At 44.7% G+C, this 18,794-nt stretch overlaps 1 long non-coding RNA gene across 1 annotated transcript in view; it reads left to right on the forward strand.

Moving 5' to 3' along the window:
• The window catches only part of LOC140912152 (uncharacterized), a 62,947-nt gene that overhangs the window by 18,827 nt on the left and 25,326 nt on the right, over positions 1 to 18,794 (forward strand). The window lies entirely within an intron of this gene.

An 18,794-nucleotide genomic window follows, 5' to 3' on the forward strand; every position in this document is an offset into this window, starting at 1 on the left:
GTAGTGGATATGGGCGTGGGAGATACCCACCAGACAGCAGGGCCTAGAAAGACTCTGATTTCCCGGAAGGGGAGGACTTAAGTGACCTGGCCAGAGGGCCAAGCAGGAGGAGAGAGCTACAGATCCAGCACTGAGCAAAGCAGCAGATCGTGTCATGAAGAGGACGCTGCAGTCCCTGGAGTGACACTGGTCAGAGAGCAGATGTGATGGCAGGCTAGGCACCCGTGGGAGAGGGCGTACCAAGCTGCGGAGCTAATCCTCAAGAGGGCCAGCAGGTGGAGCTAACATGATGAGTGAGCCCTGTCACAGGTAGACATCACCTTAGGGTTAGTGTATCCCAGCTCCTCTTCAGCCATACAATGGAGTAAAGGGAAATAAAGCACCCCCTGGACTCTCCTCCTGCCCAGATGGCAGCTCTAGCTGGTGGGGGCAGGTGTAGCAGGAGCTGCTGGCCCAGTACCTCCTCACTGAAACATGTGGGTGGAGAGGAGGCAGACCAGGGTTGGGTGTTCGCAGAGCCCTTGGTCTGCCTATCTCTTCGCCCTATTTGCTGGTTGCAAGGAGTCAGCTGTTGCATGAAAATGGAATCACTAGTCTGCTCCTGGGGTACTGCGGCTACCAAGGTTCGTGTTGGATTCTCATCACTGACAGGTTTTAATTCCAGCTTGGATGTTTTTCTAAAAGATCTGCTCTAGGGATTAGTTGGGAGATGTTCTGTGGCCTGTGTTTATACAGGAGATCTGACTAGATGATCCCAATGGTCCTGTCTGACCTTGGAATCTATGGATCTGTGACCCATCCCTCAGTTGGGAGAGATCTGACATGGCATTCTAGCCCCAAATGAACAGGCAGGTCTCCTGTTGTAATGGCGCTTCCAGTCATCTGTGATCAGTATGGAACAAACTGACATGTCCACATAGAACAATCAACAGTGTGTCAGTAATAAAAATTACCATGGTTACAGTGGAATAATTTTAACTGTAATGTCTAATAACAATTAAATGAATGTTTTAAAAAGTTAGACAGCTGCTCAATATTTACCCACACTGCTTTGTGTGTACATGCTAGAAATGTGACGTTTTCAGAAATGTTTGGTATTCTGCATATACAGTAGAACCTCAGAGATACGAACACCTCAGGAATAGAGGTTGTTCTTAACTCTGAAATGTTTGTAACTCTGAACAAAACATTACAGTTGTTCTTTCAAAACTTTGTAAGTGAACATTGACTTGATACAGCTTTGAAACTTTACTATGCAGAAGAAAATGCTGCTTTTAACCATCTTAGTTTAAATGAAACAAGCACAGAAACAGTTTCTTTACTTTTTCAAATCTTTTTTTAAAAATTTTCCCTTTATTTTTTTTAGTAGTTTATGTTTAACACAGTACGGTTCTGTATTTGCTTTTCTTGTCTCTACTGCTGCCTGACTGCATACTTCCGGCTCCAAATGTGGTGTGTGGTTGACCACTCAGTTCATAACTCTGTTATAACACTGAGGTTCTACTGTAGCATAACTGACTCTGCTGCAGGATGTTGCAGTGAGATGGTCGATGTCTGCCGATGAGCTCTCTGTACTAACAGCTGAGAAGCAAACGCTGGCTCTGCGGGCTCCCGTAAATGCTCACACACTTTAAGCAGTGGAGTGTTGCAGTACTAGGGCTTCCCATAACAGAGTCCACAACAACTTCACCAGATACTAACAAGATCGACCCAGGAGTTCCTTATCCAACCCCAGTGCATGTCTACACTTACCTCCGGAGCGATCGATCCAGCGGGGGTCCGATTTATTGCATCTACTGTAGACGCAATAAATTGAGCACTGTCCCATTGACTCCAGTACTCCACCGGAGCGAGAGGCGCAGGCGGAGTCGATGGGGGAGCGTCAGCAGTTGACCTACAGCAGTGAAGACACTGCGGTGAGTAGATCTAAGTATGTCGACTTCAGCTACATTATTCACGTCGCTGAAGTTGCGTAACTTAGATAGATTTCCCCTCCCCATCCCCCACCCCGAGTAGACTAGGCCCCAGTGCAGGATATAAAGGTTACTGGATCCTTTAGGTCTCCATAGACTGTGCCTGGGCTACTGACCAGTGTTGCCAGCTCTCATGCTTTTACTGGGAGTTATGTGGTATTTATTTGGGGTTTGGGGTTTTTTTTTCATCAAGCCCAAGCTCCTGAAGTCAAATGATTGTCAGAATCTCCGCTTACTACTTTTTTCAGATGGAAGTGTCTAGCCCGCAGGCTTTCAAAGACAAGCTTGGAAGCGTGCCCCAGAAAGGCTTCAAAACCAGAAGTCAAATCAAAAGCGCCCAACATTTATTTATATTTTTTAAATCTCATGGTTTTTTTGTGGCCTGACTTGTGCCTTTTTGAAATCTGGGGCTTGGCAGTACTAGTTGCTCCCTCTAGTCCACTTCTGTCCTAGATACGTTCATGCACTACAGACCCCATTGGCCAGAGTCCAGGTCAACTGGGGTATGACGACACTGCAAAGAAAAACCTGTGGGACTGCATCTCTGAGCCTGGATCAATAGATTCATGCTGGGGGGCTAAAAATAACAGTGTAGGAGTTCACACTCAGGCTGGAGCCAGGGCTCTGAAACCCGGTGAGGGGGGAGAGTCTCTGAACCTGGGGCACATCCGCACTGCTATAGTTAGTCCCGCAGCCTGAGTCAGTTGACCTGGGCTCTGAGACTTACTGCCCCTTTTCTTTGTAGTGTAGACATACCCATGGCCGTGTCAGAGCCCCTCTCCACCCTTGTCCTGCTGTCACACGTGCACTTATCCCCATGTCTCCTGCTAGCAGGCTCCTGCCCTGCACCCTCCTGCTGCGTCTCTTGCTGGCACCCTGCCGCTGGCAACAGACAGCTTCCCTGCTTAGATCTCAATGGTAAAACCCCAGCTGTCAGGCTGCTGCCCCCCAGCCTGCTGTCTGCCCAGTCCTGACCCCTTCTGACCTCAGCATTTTACTGGCTTTGCCTGTGCTCTAGATCAGGGGCGCTCAATCTTTCCAGACTCCTGTACCCCTTTCAGGAGTCTGGTTTGTCTTGGATACCCCACATTTCACCTCACTTAAAAACGACTTGTTTACAAAATCAGACATAAAAATACAAAAGTGTCACAGCATGCTATCACTGAAAAATTGCTCTTATTTTATCATATCGTTATAAAGTAAATCAATGGGAATATAAATATTATACTTACCTTTCAGTGTGTAGTATATAGAGCAGTATAAACAAGTCACTGTCTATATGAAATTTTAGTTGGTACTGACTTTGCTAGTGCTTTTTATGTAGTCTGTAAAACTAGGCAAATATCTAGATGAGTTGATGTGCCCCCTGGAAGATCTCTGCATACCCCCAGGGATACGTGTACCCCTGGTTGAGTACCACTGCTCTAAGGATTATGGAGCCCTCTACTGGCTAGATATTGGACTGAGTAACACCCTGCCAGCTACTGGCAAGCTCCCTTTCCTGCAATTCAGTCAGGTGGTAGGAAATGTACCCTGTAAATAGACTGCAGATTAATTACACTCCCTCCATCAAATAGAGAATATTCTTTTAAAGTGAAAAAAGGTGCAGCTTTTCCAATTTCACCACCGGATGCATCCGCTTCAAGCCCCTGAAGCCTATTACTGTCCATTGAAAGAGCATGATCTACTTTATTTCATGAAAAGATGTAAAGGTGTAGAGATGAATATAAAGAAAACACGGGTTTGTTAAAAAATGCTGTCATCTCCAGGAATTATTAGCTCCCCAGCTAATGTCTGGAAAGCACAAATCACGACTCGGTGGTTCGACAACATGTAGCCAATACAAAGGGCTAGACTGTAACCTTGCAATGTGCCTAGAGTAAGAGGTAGCATGTACCACCCTAGGAACAGAACAGCGAATGAGTAACAATTCCTCCTCTGCTCGTCACTCTGCTTTATGTGAAAGGTAAATTACCTCACCCCTTGTCATGGAGCAGTTTATTCCAGCCAGCTACCTGGTCAGCAAGTAGAGAAGGGTTCCTCCCTCACCCCTCCAAAGGAGGGCGCATCTGGCAAGCTGTCCCTGTGCTCGTTCCTATGGCTGGAGTTGCAATCTGAGCCACTTTACTTCACTGTGGAGGAAAGAGTTGTGAGACACTAGTCCAAAGGAGAGGCCAGAGGGTTGTTGGAGGGAAGGTCTCTTGCAGGACCTGTTGAGGGAAGGGGACTTGTGTCGGTGGACAGGGTATAAACATTCTGAGGTTTCCACCTTCCTAGTTCTCTGTGTTTTGCTGCTGCTGAGGTTAGTTACCTGGGGCTTTCTTCAGGAAGGCTGGTTTGCTGTATGCTTTACACCCTCGTCCCTTGTAAACACCCGCAGTTCCTTCTTTTGCACTTGTCGTTCTACAAGCAGGCCAAGAATCACTGAAATGAGAAAAGAAGACAGCCATTTCAGGTTGGGAATTGCAGCTGGGCAGGAGATACTCCATATTTGACAGCCTTTGAATCCAAAACCCCAAACTACTTCTCCACACTCCATCTCTAGGGGCATAACTGACCACCAGTTAGATTTGGCTGCTCCTTTACACATAAACCATCTTTGAATGAGTGGATTGGGGTGACCCTTGTTTTTCTCTCCGTTTCCATGACTTTAATGTTATCTATTACATGCACAGTGGGCCAGATCCCCACCAAAATCAGTGGAGCTACATCAATTTAAACCAGCTGAGGATCTTGCCAAATGGTTCATCAATGAGCCCCACTTCAATCTCTGAAATGTCCATAGTCGCTTGCTGTGTAGGTGAGCAGCCTATCTGGCTGGTGTTCTCTCGTGGTTTAATCTGCCACTCCGTGCCTGTGTGCAATGCACTGCCTGCACAGGGCGCTTGCAGTAATGCTTTGGCTTCAGATTAAAAACCAGTGAGAAGCCATCCATTATGGGGACTGGACCAAGAGGTTGGTCCATTGATGTCTTTTGTGCCCCAGGTGCATGTTCATGCTGGTTAATCTCCTTCCCGCATCCTGTGTTGTTTAGGATAACATCACAAGCCTTCACACATGGTAAAATCACTCCAGACCTCAGATATTTTGGGACGGATCCTCAGCAGCTGTAAATTCTCACAGCTATAGCAACTCTACACCAGCTGAAGGTCTGTCCTTATGCCTTTCTCTGTCCTCAGTCATCAGGTGCATTCTCTTTGCCTCCTTCCTCCTTGTCTCTTTCACTTTCCAGCTTCTCCATCACAAAAATACAGTGCATATCTGTATACTAGTGCCCTCTCTTTACTGAGGCTGCCTGAAGGATCATAGAATATTAGGGTTGGAAGGGACCTCAGGAGGTCATCTAGTCCAACCCCCTGCTCAAAGCAGGACCAGCACCAACTAAATCATCCAAGCCAGGACTTTGTCTATCTGGATCTTAAAAACCTCTAAGGATGGAGATTCCACCACCTCTCTAGGTAATCCATTCCAGGATTGGTGTTGCCAATTCCACAGACATTCAGAGACTGCTACCCAGGTGATCTAAATCTCTGGGACAGGCCATTATAGGTCTTCCAATAGAAATAAGAACTAGAAATCTCCTGGAGGTAGTAGTTGTTATTTTGAAGTATTTTTCCTGTATATACAAATTGTTCTTCTTTCTATTTGCTGTTTGTATCACTCACTTCCTGTGTTGTAATCCTATGGTTCCTGCACTTACTTAGCCCATAGTTTTTATGTTGATCTCACGTGTAACCATATCATCACCTTGTTTCTGTTTTCTGAAGTATAAGGCAAAGTTAATTTAAAGAGGGAGAAAAACTGTCAACTGCAACTACCCTGGAAAGGGACAGCAGCAGCCTCACATGGGGGCCAAGGAGGAAACACTTAGACCTGAGAATGTGTACAACAAAACAGGTGTTACTCGGTGAGAGCATCCTTCATTTTTAATTTTCCTTCAACATGTCAAACACCAAATTCCCTTGCTGCGATCTGTATGGTATTCTGACTGCAGGAGCTGCTATGACATTAGGCAGATTCTATCTGCCTTCTGGCTAGCTTCGTTGTCCTTCTCTGACCCCAATCAGTCTCCTTTCTCTTTTCCTCCATGTGTCCATTTTTTAGATTTTGATTGTAGCGGGTCATGTGAGGGCACATTATATAACCTTGTTTTGCAAACCTGTTGCTAGTGGTTACCCTCCAAAGTCTTGGAGTATGAGACCCATTCTAAATCCCCGGACACCTGTACAATTGAAGCAGAACAAGTCTTATAATATTATCAAGTTAGTTCTAGACTAGATTTGGATTAGTCACTTTAAAAAGAAATCACTTTAGATGTCTGGTGGAATACGGGGGGTTCACATAGGGACCACAGCAGTCTAGGTCACCGGGACAGACTAGGTAAATCTGTGATGCCTGAAAGCAGCAAGCATCTACTATAGCTGTCAGTGCGGGGGGGCACCATTTAGAAATTCCCCTGGGCGGCAAACAGTCAGTTTGGAGGAACTGGGTCAGGACTTGTCATAGAAGGTTGTGGTCTGGGAGGAAAGAGATAGATGGTGCCTGAGGGAGAGGGGAGGATAGATGGAAATTTACACAGTGAAATAGAGTAGAATAGAGGTGGAAGGACCTTCCATGGACACAGCAGCTGAAGCATGAGAGAGGACACAACAGGTTTACAGATACACTAGCAGCTCAGTTTTTCTCCTACCATAGACCTGTGTGTTGCAGTCTCCCAACATTGCAGTGCTGGGCATGAGGGCTAGGTAAGGCAACAACCTATAAACTGAAACAGCTGATCACATTGCAGAGGTCAGTCAGTACATAGACACCCAATATAAACCCACCATGGGTTCTAATTCTGCCCTCACCCCCCTGCCAGCCCATTGGCTTCAGCCGACTGACAGGAGATGGCACTTGAGGCAAAATTTAGCTCTAGTCACCAGATTCAACTGCAGCTTGTGTCTTAATGGAACATTTCTTCCTCTGAGTGTGGTATTGAGATAATGGAGAGCTGGATCTTCAGCAGGGGGTGAGATGCTAAAAGTCTGTTTACAGTTCTGTAATGTAGGGCGTTGTGCCTGGTGATCAAGGTATCCACTGATGTTGGTCAACACAGCTAATTGAGAAGGTGGACACACTGTTATTTAAATCCCTCTGATTTTTCTTCAGCTCTCTCCTTTCTGCAAGCATGTTATCTAGAAACAATGCATTTTCCTTTACTTCACATACAATCAGCTGCAGTTCTAAATACTCAAATTTCTCAGTACCTCCAGCCGGAGCTCACAGAACTATTATGCTGCCTCTCCTCCCTCCCTATTAAACAGTCACTTTAAGTGACTTTACTGTAATTTATTAAGTGACTTTACTGTAATTACCTGCACTGCTGCTTCTCTCTTGGGCTTCAGTTGCAGAGCTGTCATTCTCTGAATGCGTTGAAGCAATTCCCAGGTTTCTAAGAGGAGATACATCCTGGACTGAAGAGCCCTCTGATTCTTGTTTCACCAAGCCATGAGATGCTGTTTGTTTGACTGCCTGGAGGATGCTCCAGAGGTTTCTCAGAGGGAAAGAGCGAAATGGCTACTGATTGCAATGGCAGTTGTGCATGCCTCTCTGAAGGTGGAGTTTAACCTTGTGAGTTGAGGTACAAAAATTTCCGTGCATTAATTAGGGTCTAGGGTTTTTTTGCATAAAACAGCCCCTATCTGACCAGTAATGCTTTGGAACCATATAATGTTTTGTTTGCTTGCCTGCTTATAACCTGAGGGCAGCTGCACCTAGGAATTATTCTAGTTAGAGAGATTGAAGCAGAACAGATTCCACTGGTGATAATGAAGTGCTTACAGCTGGCAAGAGGCATTTCTCCAAGATCCACACAGATCTAGAAAGATCATCTTCAATACATCTGATGACTTACCAGAAATGTAATGTCTTGGTTCTCCAGAGATTTTATTCTTGTTTCTAAGCTCATATTTACTTTAATTAGTTTTAATTCAAGTAGTGGTTTCAGATGCAGTGGTTGCAAGATCTATCAGTGGAGTTTCCATTGCCTCGGCAAGGTGCTTGGCTCCCTCCATTTGTCGATCCAGATCAGTAACTCTGGCTGAAATTTTATTTTAACCTTGTTTCTAGCAAAGTCGTCATGGACAGTAATATATCCAGTTCTGACCTGGATGAAATATTTCTCTGAAAGCCTCATATATAAGTACTACTTTTGCTCATTAAAAATAATAGTCTTGTTCCAGCTATTGGAAGAGTTGATTTCTTGGTAATTTTTCTTCACGGATAAACTGCTGTGGATGGCAAACATATTTTCATCTTTGTTTTTCTTCGGTTTTGAATAAGCATCCTGAAATGAATCCATCCTTTTCCCTTTGAAAATGATTGGGCTTCTATTTAATCGAGATTGGTGCAGAAGATATCAGATCTGCTAGAGTTCCAAATTTGCATACTAAGTTGTTGAGCTTTTTCCTCTTTAATTTAAAAAGTTTTTTTTCTTCTGGCAAGAATTTTTTATAACAGCAAGGAAGGTTGTATGTTTTATAAGGCTTGGCATTTTGATTCTGTTATCCAATACAGCCTGACAGCTGAACTATAAAAGAGTCAGCATCAATGCAAGACATTTGTCTTGAATTATGGAAAAATAGTCAATGGGAAGTCAGTCGAGATTGCTGCTGAGAGTTAATGCTCGCCAGCATGAGTAAGGGTTTCACAGTCTAGCCAGAATTGCCTTCTCTTCCTAAGTCACTATTGAGTCTTGCTTTATCTAAGCTGGGCAAGTCTGTGTGGAAATGGGCAGAGGAGAATGGGTCACATGCTTTCCAGGGGTGTTTGTATCTAGTCAGTGCAATGCTAGAGGCATTAGGAACTGTCTAATCTATTGCTTTGGGCTCCATCATGACTCTCCCTCCTGTTGCTTGTCGTATGGGGCAGAGGGCTGCTCTCTCTCTCTCTCTGTGGTGTACTGGTGCCCAGGTGGTTCACAGGGGCAGTTCCAAGTGGTAGGTTTGTTTGATAAAGTTCTAAATGATTTCTTGTCGTGTATTCCACCCACCAAGAGCAAAGCGTGTCCTGTACTTTCCACACTCCGTGACTTTGCTTTAGATTGAGGCAAAGAAAGAACAAGAGAAAGGAGAGTGTGTCTTCTGCTAGAGCTGAGTTCCCACTGCATTACTAGCTTGAGCTTCAGGAGCGCTTGAGCTCCCGCCCTCCCTCCCTACCAGGCCAGCCAGCTCAAGCATAAGGGCCAGAAATCTGTGTGTTGGGAGTCTGGTAACACTTGAGTTGTACCTGTAGTGTTCACTCCAGGTACAGTGAAGACTAATTCCTAGAGTCTCCAGCTTGAATTGCCCTGCCCCCTCACAGATAGGCCAACTTCTTGCATCTAAAGTTGCAGTACCCAGAAAACAGTCATAGCTACGTGCACCACGGATTTGGGTCTGGGCTACCTTAGACCTTGGGTAAAATTTTCCAAAGTGCCTATGTCCCATTTTCAAAAGTGACTTAGGCACTTCAGTCCAACTCCTCAAAGGTATTTAGGCTCCTAACTTCCATTGCTTTTTGAAGATTTGGGGCTTAGGGTCTTTCTATGACCCTTAGACACTTTGGAAAATAATCTCCCTTGTCTAGAGTAGGAAAGAGATATTTTTAGCAGATATTTGAATTGTGTTTAAAAAGGTGTTAGCATCTAGTGCAGACAGGTTTTAACACTATAATGTGTTCGTGAAGCTTAACATAACCTTGGCCACTTTTCCTAGTCTAGACATTCCCTTCATTTAAAACGTGTTTGCTAACACATTTTAAAATATAACTTTTTTTCCGCTAGTTTAGACATGGCAACTGAGCCCCAACTAACAGCTCCCAGGTTTAAATTGGTGGGGTTGGGCGGCAGGGCATTTTCAGTGTAGGTTCTCTGATGCTGGAACTTATAATATTCTCACGCACTGAACTGACAGAGGTCAAATTTGTTTACCTTAAAGTTAGGCTGCAGAGCCCAAGATATCTGGTGGTGGTGTTCCCCACGCTTTCTAGTAGATGGGAGCGTGATTGAGTAGTTAGCAGAGAATGGCATGGGTGTGTTGGAGGATGGAATTGTCGACATTGGTCAGGGGGATTATATGGACATTGGTCCATCGTGGCATCTGTATGCCCTTTTGAATTTAAGTACATGTGCAATTTACTTAGAGCATTAGGTAGGTATGTTTTATAAAAGTTAAAATAAATATAAAAATAGCCTGAGTGCTGCAATCAACACATTCTGTAAATAGCTTGACTCCTTGGAAGTTCCCGGAGACTACATCAGGAGCTGTAAAATGTTCCTAATTTCACCTTTTAAAATAAAAGTTCAAACTGCAGCAACTCAGCCTTCCATAAATCACTCATGAATGTGGTGGCCAGCTGGTAAACATCAAAGGAAAACACTGCATTTCAAACTGCCCTCTTCCTCTGACAGCGAAGTTGGAAGGCTGCTCTGCTCCTTTATGAAGACTGAATTGCCCATCTCTTTTTTTCTTTTTCTTTTTCTTTTATTGAGTGGTTCAAAAGCAGCAGCTGTCTGACTGTGCAGCAACACTGCCGGAGAGCTCAGAAAAGAGAGTAAAGGAAACTACAGCCTACATGAGTCCTGGGATGGAGTTACAAATTGGAATTGTACTGATGTTTAGGTGCCCTCTATGCTTCAGACCCCCTAATAAAGCAGATCAAGTTTTTCTCTGATCTGGCTTTAGAGTATAGATCAGCTCCTGTTCTCATCGAAGGCAAGGGCGATTTTGCCATTGAAATCAATAGGAGCCATGTCTGGCCTGTGTTTTGTTTAGGATGACTCCAATATCTGTAAAAATGATGGATTTGGGGGCTCAGCTCAGTAGCTCGTGGCCCCTAGGCAGAAGCGGAAACACTCAGCGCTTGCTTTCTGGATGAGATTTGAAACAGGAGAGGTGTACATTCTGCACTCTCTGTGATCAGATCATTACCTTCTTTGGCTTGAAGTCAGGCCTCAACCTTGCTCTGGGCAAAGGATCAATTTAAATGGTCTTGCCTCAGAGACTGAATGAGGCGGTTAGTTTCAGACTTGAATGCTGGCTTATGTTTTGTCTTGGACTACTGATACAGTGACTGCTTGGGGGTGCAAGAGGCCTAGAGAAGAGCTGTTGCCAGGATCCTCTGTGCAGCATTAACAAGCAAATGACATTGTCATTCAAGGAGCAGAGCTGAGGGAGCAGGGGTTGCTGAGCTCCAGAGGGAGCTGTCCCATGGAACAGCTCAGCACAGCAGCTCTCCTCTTACAGCCACCAGGGCAGAGCCACGTGAGGTAGCAAATCAGCCCTGCGGGCCACAAAAGACTAGCAAAGTAGGGACAAGCCCTCAACTGCACCAGTGATGTATGTTCCCCTAAGGACACTCTTCCTTCCTGTCCCTTCCCTTTCCCCAGTACACCCCCTGCACTGGTGACTGCAGTGAGAGGGGAATAGGAGCTAGCTCTGTTGGCCCTTTGCCTGCTGGGGACTCCCTTGTGCTGTGGATAACCCCATCAGGGAACTTGATGGCAGTTTCCCTTCTCTTTGCATGGCCTGAGCTGTGCAGAGAGTTTGGGAGAGGTCAAGAATCTGGTGGTCTTGGTTTATAGAGTAATTTCTATAGAACCCTATTTGGTTCATCCTCAATGCGCTTTCTAATAAGTGTGAGAAACTGTTGTACTATGAAATAATTCAATATTATTTACATTCTCTGTAAGAGCATTTTCTCTGCATAGCAATTTCATGGTTGGGAGAAGAACTGATTGCTGCTGAGAAATGGATAATTCATCATTTTCATCTCTCATGAGGTATTAAAGAGAATTCAGGTGTAGCTTGCATGGTAACCTTAACTCTACCCTCTCATGTAGATGCATTATGATTTCTATAATTACATAGCATGTGACTATTTCTTAAATAATACAATATACCATCATACAATTTATCCTACAAATGTAGATACACATAATGGACTAATATATTTTTATTAAATTAGATGTTGTGGGTAAAACACACTTACTTACTGTAACTTTTGTTCTTCAAGATGTGATGAAGATGTGTATTCCATGTAGGTGTGTGCGCACCCAGCACTCAGGAGCTGGAGAAACTTTGCCTAGCGGTGCTTGTAGGGTCAGTACTCGCATCCTATGACATTACTCCTTCCCCAGGCCATATAAGGGAGGTAGTGCCCTGACCCCCATCTGCTCCTTCGCACTGAACATCAGAAGCAGAGACTCCAATGCAGAGGGGACAGGGTGGATTGTGGAATACACATGGGCATTGCATCTTGAAGAATAACCCTTAGAGTAATTAACCGTGTTTTCTTCTTTGCATAGATGCAGCCATGTGTTCCATGTAGGTGATTCATAAGCAGGACCCACAGGAGGTGGGGCTCAGAATCTATTTAAACAAGGATTGCAGGGTTGCCTTCCCAACATTTGCATCTCAGCAGGATGCCATGGCAATGGCATTGTTCATAAACATGTACAGAGGACCAAGTGGCTGCCTTGCAAATGTTCAAAATGGGAACCAACTTCTGCTGGTGTGAGAGACAAGCCGTGAAACCTACACTGACAGGGATGGAGCAGGGCCACCTTTATATGGCCAGGGGAGGGGCTAAGACCACAAGTGCCGCCCTTACGGGGTCCTGCGAGACAAAAGTTCTCTGGCTCCAGCATGCTGGGCACCTACACGCACACCTACCAGGAATCTGCATCTACTCAAAGAAGAAATTGTCTCCTCTAAGGTTGAGATTTTAATTGTGTGGGTCTAGATTGTTGCTTTTATGACATAGCCCTGTGAAAGGAGCAGTGCACAGCCCCACCATGCGCAGAGGAGCACTAGGGGATTGTGCATTAGAAATGCAAAAATCTCTCCCAGGGCTGTTCCCTGTCCCAAGAGGATGAGTAATCTGTTCCATCCATTAAAATGGAGTTCATTGCCTCCCTGGGGTGCCAGCCCCATTAAAACCTTAATCAGTGCCTCTCCATAATTAAATCTTTCATTTTTGTGCTTTAACCCATCTGATTAAATCAAGATGATTTTTACAGAGTTCCTGAAAAGCAGTGATCATTAATATAAATAAACTGTCTACTAATGTGAATGAGTGTCCATCGTTATGGTTGACAATAATCCCGGTGGTTGCACATTCTTCCATGCACCTACCATTAGAGTAGCACTAAACACTGATGTCACGGAGGTGAGGTGCTGCATACCCACATATGCTTCATGTTCATGCACCTGCCGCTCTGGTATCATCACGAGTGACATTACACCTGCCCCTCCGTGTGATGTCCACTGGCAGGTAGAGAGGAGCCAGATCTCGTCTTTCCCTCATCCTTCCCTGGGGAGCAGCAGAGCCCACTACTAGGATTTCATCTTAGCCTCACTCCTTGCTGAGATCGAGGGTGTCCCTTGGGCCAGCACATTCTTTTACACACCCATGGGAGGGATCCTGCCTGTGAGCGCCTTCTTGGGCTGTATTAATGCCGCTCTTCATTGGCATGCACTTCTGCCTTTCCTGTTATGGACCCTCTCTTTCCTCAAAGCAGTTCGGATAGCTGATCTATGGGGTAGGAGGCAGTGCCAGGAAGGCCGCCTTCTTCCAACAAGTTGCCAGCATTGCAGCTAGAAGGAATCAGTTTGCCTACATGGTGCTCCTGGCAGATGGGGTGTACCATGTGTAACCATATAGGTCACTTCTCTCTAGGGCTGTCTGTGTGCATTTCCCCCCCACCCCCGTTTAAGATGTTTTATAACGTAGGATATGCTGCAAAACTACGAGTCGGAGTTATGTTACTTTATCAGCTCTAGAAATAACAAACTTCTGCAGATTCTCTTCCTTCTTCCCTTGGCAATTGTACTGATGGTACATGGAAAATTCATTCATTATATTTTGCTTATTCAGTTGACATCTCAAAGGATGACAGCTAGGAAATGTAATATTCTAAGTAATATCTCCATAAATTTTGCATCCACCACCCGGATCAGAAAGCAACCACCACCACCATCCGGGGATAATTTTTCTTAATAAAGTTAGGAATTTCTGATGGCTAAAGAGCAAAACTTGTACCCAGTGGCCAGATTTTTCCTTTGCTTACCACAGTGCAATCCCATTGATAAGGTTGGGTGTCCACGCGTGTACATGTAGTTCCTCAGACTGACAGCTGTTTAAGGAAGGAACTGGCTTTTTGTTGTGTGTTTGTCCAGTGCCTAGCACAATGGGGTCCTGGCCCGTGACTGGGCTCTTAAGCACTATGCAATGCTGCTGCTAATAACAAAGATGATGAGGGCAGAATCTGCCCTACTATACACTAATATGGCATCTTCGCTCTGCTGCCTAGTCTTTATGACTTCTATCGTACAAAAATAGCCGCCACCTCGCCACCAATCCTAGCTTTGTAAAGCTGATCCACCAAAGCACCTTTTTGGACATGAAATAAAGCATTTCATTGCTGGAAAATTGTGTTTTAATTATTAGCTATTCATTTCAGTATCACTGGAGAAATAATGATTCCCCTCCCTTCTTTTTCCTTTATTTCCCTCATCACCATAGTTTCTGAATTTCTTGCAGTGGTGTTTTCAGCAATGCCACTAACATCAGTTTTGTGTGTGCTTCAATTCATTCTCTCATCCTTTCCGTGGGGGTTGGGGGACGACTTGTGTATGACATTTTGTAGTAAGTTTATTTTATTTAGATAAACATTTTAATGTCCACACTGACTAGAGAAGCCCAGTCAGAGGTGCACTTTGTGCTTGGAACAGAAGTTGGAGGGGTTTGTGATGGTCTTTAATTGCTGGGGGAGTTCATTCCACAGTGTAGGACCAGCCCTGAGAAAGCTGTGTCTCCTGCACAGATGAACTTTACTCTTAGCGTAGAAAGTTCCATTGTGCCAGAGGAGTGGAGCTGTAGACCAGACTCCTCATCTTGGAGTTGCAGGTGATCTTTTAGAAATCCTGGGCCATGTGCCAGGTAAATCTTACACCTCTGAAGGCGTTAAGCTTCAGGAAGATTCATAGCTCCTTATTCTTATTTACAAAGCAGAGTAAACAGTCCTTGGTGTAAATGAGAAACTGGCTCATAAGGTTTAATAACAATTCAGAAGGAAGCAGGAGGTCACTGATAACACCCTAGGAGCACTACCAGAGTAGTGGATGTAATGGTCTAGGGGTCTGTAATTACCAGATGCACATAGCCATTGTTCCAGCATACAAAAGAGTGCATTCCGTTGCTAGTTGCCACATCATCTGCTGTGAAATGTGAGTGTAGCTTCTTCATTTATTCATCCTGCGATGGTGTAGAAAATAGCACCATTTCTTGGGTAGTTGGCGATGCTTTGAGCCAATAAAGATATGTAGCTTAAAAAAAGCCATTACTGGCTGTGCATTCACCCCATTCCTCATGGCATCATTATTCTAAAGTCGGCATTAGTGTGTTCAGTTTTAGCGACCGCTAGCTCAGGATCACTCAAGTGTTGTAATGGGGAGGGGCAGGTGAGCTCATCTGTAAACAAATTGCACTGTTAATTGTTTTGTCAGACTAGTCACTGAAAAGAGTGGTTTTACATTTTTATCAAAGCTTTGCTGAAGCTGAGAATTCCTCTGTGCCAGTGTGAATTTAATTCCATAAAGAGCACGTCCTGTGAATCTCGTCACCTTCACCCGTAGGTATTACACTGCAAATGATTTGTCAAGACAGGTTTGCCTTTCCGCTGGTGAATGGCTACTCAGCGATATCTGATAAATCAGAATATGATCAATATGTTTTAGAATCTAAAACAAGTGGTGGTATCACAAGATACAGTAAGATATCTCTAACTGATAGCAACTTATTGCCAAGTTCATTCTGATTCTTGATTTTTAAATTTTGCTTATACCATTAAAAAACAAACAAACTAGACTTTCTCCAGCTATAGCTTTGTACACAATGTGCTAACTCCTTCTGTGTACTTGAGCACATAGGCCTGGTTCTCTATTGTGCTGCACTTGTGCAGTCATTTTGCTCTAGTCAAAGTACATTTTATACCATTTCCACTGCTGTAAATAACTGCACAAGTCGCAGAGTCACAGGAAGTCCGGGCCACAGGATGCTGTCCGGTCCCTATTGAACTCAATGGGAGATTTGCCATTGACTGCAGTGGGGCTGAACTGTGAAGGCTTGAATCTACACCATCCAAGTCAATGGGAAGTTTTCCATAATTGACCCACTTGCAGATATTCTTTCTTGGAGCATGCTTTACCTCATTGCTCACTGGGAAAACGTGAACCCTGATACACTCCGATATGATTTACTGTGCACTAGGACAGTCTGACAATGGAAAAGCTCAGAGGTCTAAAAAGTTATTACAGAAATTATTCTGCTCTTTAGTTTCCTAAAAAAACTTAGAGGAGGATTCAATGGCAGCCAATTCCTGCCATCCCGACAGTCCTTTGTTTTCCAAATGCACCAAAACTTATTATGCATTATGATGTACACAATGGAGTTTATTAGCATATTCTCAAAACTATAACACAACATTTGGGCCTGGTCCCGCTTTATACACTTTTTCTTGATCTGTCTACAGTGCTTGGTTTTTCTGTAGGTGGGTGGATAGATGTGTAAATATAGAACATCTTATAAGTTTTCTCTGCTCTCCTAATACTTGTGACAATATTTCAGTATTTTTGACAAGCCCAGACCCAGAAACTGAAGTATCAGTTGTAGCTATTAAGCCTGAGAATACAGAAGGACCTAGACCAATTGGAAGATTGGGCCAAAAGGAATCTGATGAGGTTCAATAAGGATAAGTGCAGGGTCCTGCACTTAGGACGGAAGAACCCAATGCACAGCTACAGACTAGGGACCGAATGGCTAGGCAGCAGTTCTGCGGAAAAGGACCTAGGGGTGACAGTGGACGAGAAGCTGGATATGAGTCAGCAGTGTGCCCTTGTTGCCAAGAAGGCCAATGGCATTTTGGGATGTATAAGTAGGGGCATAGCGAGCAGATCGAGGGACGTGATCGTTCCCCTCTTTTCGACATTGGTGAGGCCTCATCTGGAGTACTGTGTCCAGTTTTGGGCCCCACACTTCAAGAAGGATGTGGATAAATTGGAGAGAGTCCAGCGAAGGGCAACAAAAATGATTAAGGGACTGGAACACATGAGTTATGAGGAGAGGCTGAGGGAGCTGGGATTGTTTAGCCTGCAGAAGAGAAGAATGAGGGGGGATTTGATAGCTGCTTTCAACTACCTGAAAGGGGGTTCCAAAGAGGATGGCTCTAGACTGTTCTCAATGGTAGCAGATGACAGAACGAGGAGTAATGGTCTCAAGTTGCAGTGGGGGAGGTTTAGATTGGATATTAGGAAAAACTTTTTCACTAAGAGGGTGGTGAAACACTGGAATGCGTTACCTAGGGAGGTGGTAGAATCTCCTTCCTTAGAGGTTTTTAAGGTCAGGCTTGACAAAGCCCTGGCTGGGATGATTTAACTGGGAATTGGTCCTGCTTTGAGCAGGGGGTTGGACTAGATGACCTTCTGGGGTCCCTTCCAACCCTGATATTCTATGATTCTATGAGTCTCCATCAAGACACCTTCACTCACGTGTGATATCAGAATGATCCTAAGTGTACATCTAAGGGACTATTCCCCGAAGAGAGATGAAACTAGTCTTACTCAGGGTGCATCTCTGGACAGAAGTGATTTATAAAATACAGGTCAGGGTCAATCAGAAATGTATGACAATACATAATATTGTGTTTATTGTAAGGCTTGACATGCAGTAAAGATTTCAGTCTTATGAAAGATTTCAGGGCACATTCCCTTTATGCTCGGGCAGCATAAAGGAAGCTGAAGCCCTGCTACAGGGGAAATTCTGAGTGTGAGTGGGGTTGGTTCTAAGTTGGGAGAGAACCAGCTCCTATACCCACCTCACATCCCCCAGCACAAGGAGTGTGCAAGGGCTGGTGGGGCTTTTGCTAAAGCATGCTGCATTTCTGCTATTGCCAGTTGGCACTTGGTCCCTAGGGAACCATTACCAGGAGGCATACGTTAGAGCAGCCTTAAGGCTGTTCTAACATTTTAGGTCTAGGGCAGAGAAACAAGGAGCCATAACCAGCTGCCGGACAGGCCTGTCAGTTTCCCAGCTTGATAGCACAAAGGAATGTTGAGACTCAAATATAAAGGGTTCAAGTCCAGGTTTTGGAGGGGAGTGTGCTCCACAGATAATAAATATACTTTGTCATGACAAAAAATGTAGGGCCATATTGTGGCCTCTAGTGTTGTGTGCAGAAGATAAAGCGATCCCGTGACTCCCAGCCCAAGAGACATAGAAAGGCAGAGTATTGTCTCCACTGCCCCTTTCTCCTGAAACCCTGGCAGCCCTTCTGTGGGGAGTCCAAAGTGTTCAGCATCCACACCTGTAGCTGTTCTGGGTTGGGGTGAGGCCAGAAGTGGGAGGCAGAGGCAGTATCGTGGCAGTGTGGAGACAGCAATGTAAGTGTGACAGCCTTCATTCCCAGATTGTTTGATGGGAAGGCTTTGGTGTAGATGAACATCCAGACTGTCTGAAACTCTGAGTCTGTAAAACATGGCAGGAAATTTCATGCAAATTTCATAAAACAGGTTTTCTCGTGCCCCTCCCAGTTTCCATCAGGTACACAGCATGAACAGTGCAGATGGCAGGAAGAGAGGGTTAATCACAGCCTTTTCAAAGGTTTAAAAAAAAAACGCTTGAGGAGAAGGCGAAGATCTGCATTTTGACCAGACAGGTTTGTTGTCCCTGCCCAGCAGTGATGCTAAAAAATGACAGTAACCCCCTAAGTTTGCATCGAGGCTCATGACAATAAGAGTGATC

The sequence above is a fragment of the Lepidochelys kempii genome, chromosome 5, assembly GCF_965140285.1.
Source record: "Lepidochelys kempii isolate rLepKem1 chromosome 5, rLepKem1.hap1, whole genome shotgun sequence".
NCBI classification, from domain to species: domain Eukaryota; kingdom Metazoa; phylum Chordata; order Testudines; family Cheloniidae; genus Lepidochelys; species Lepidochelys kempii.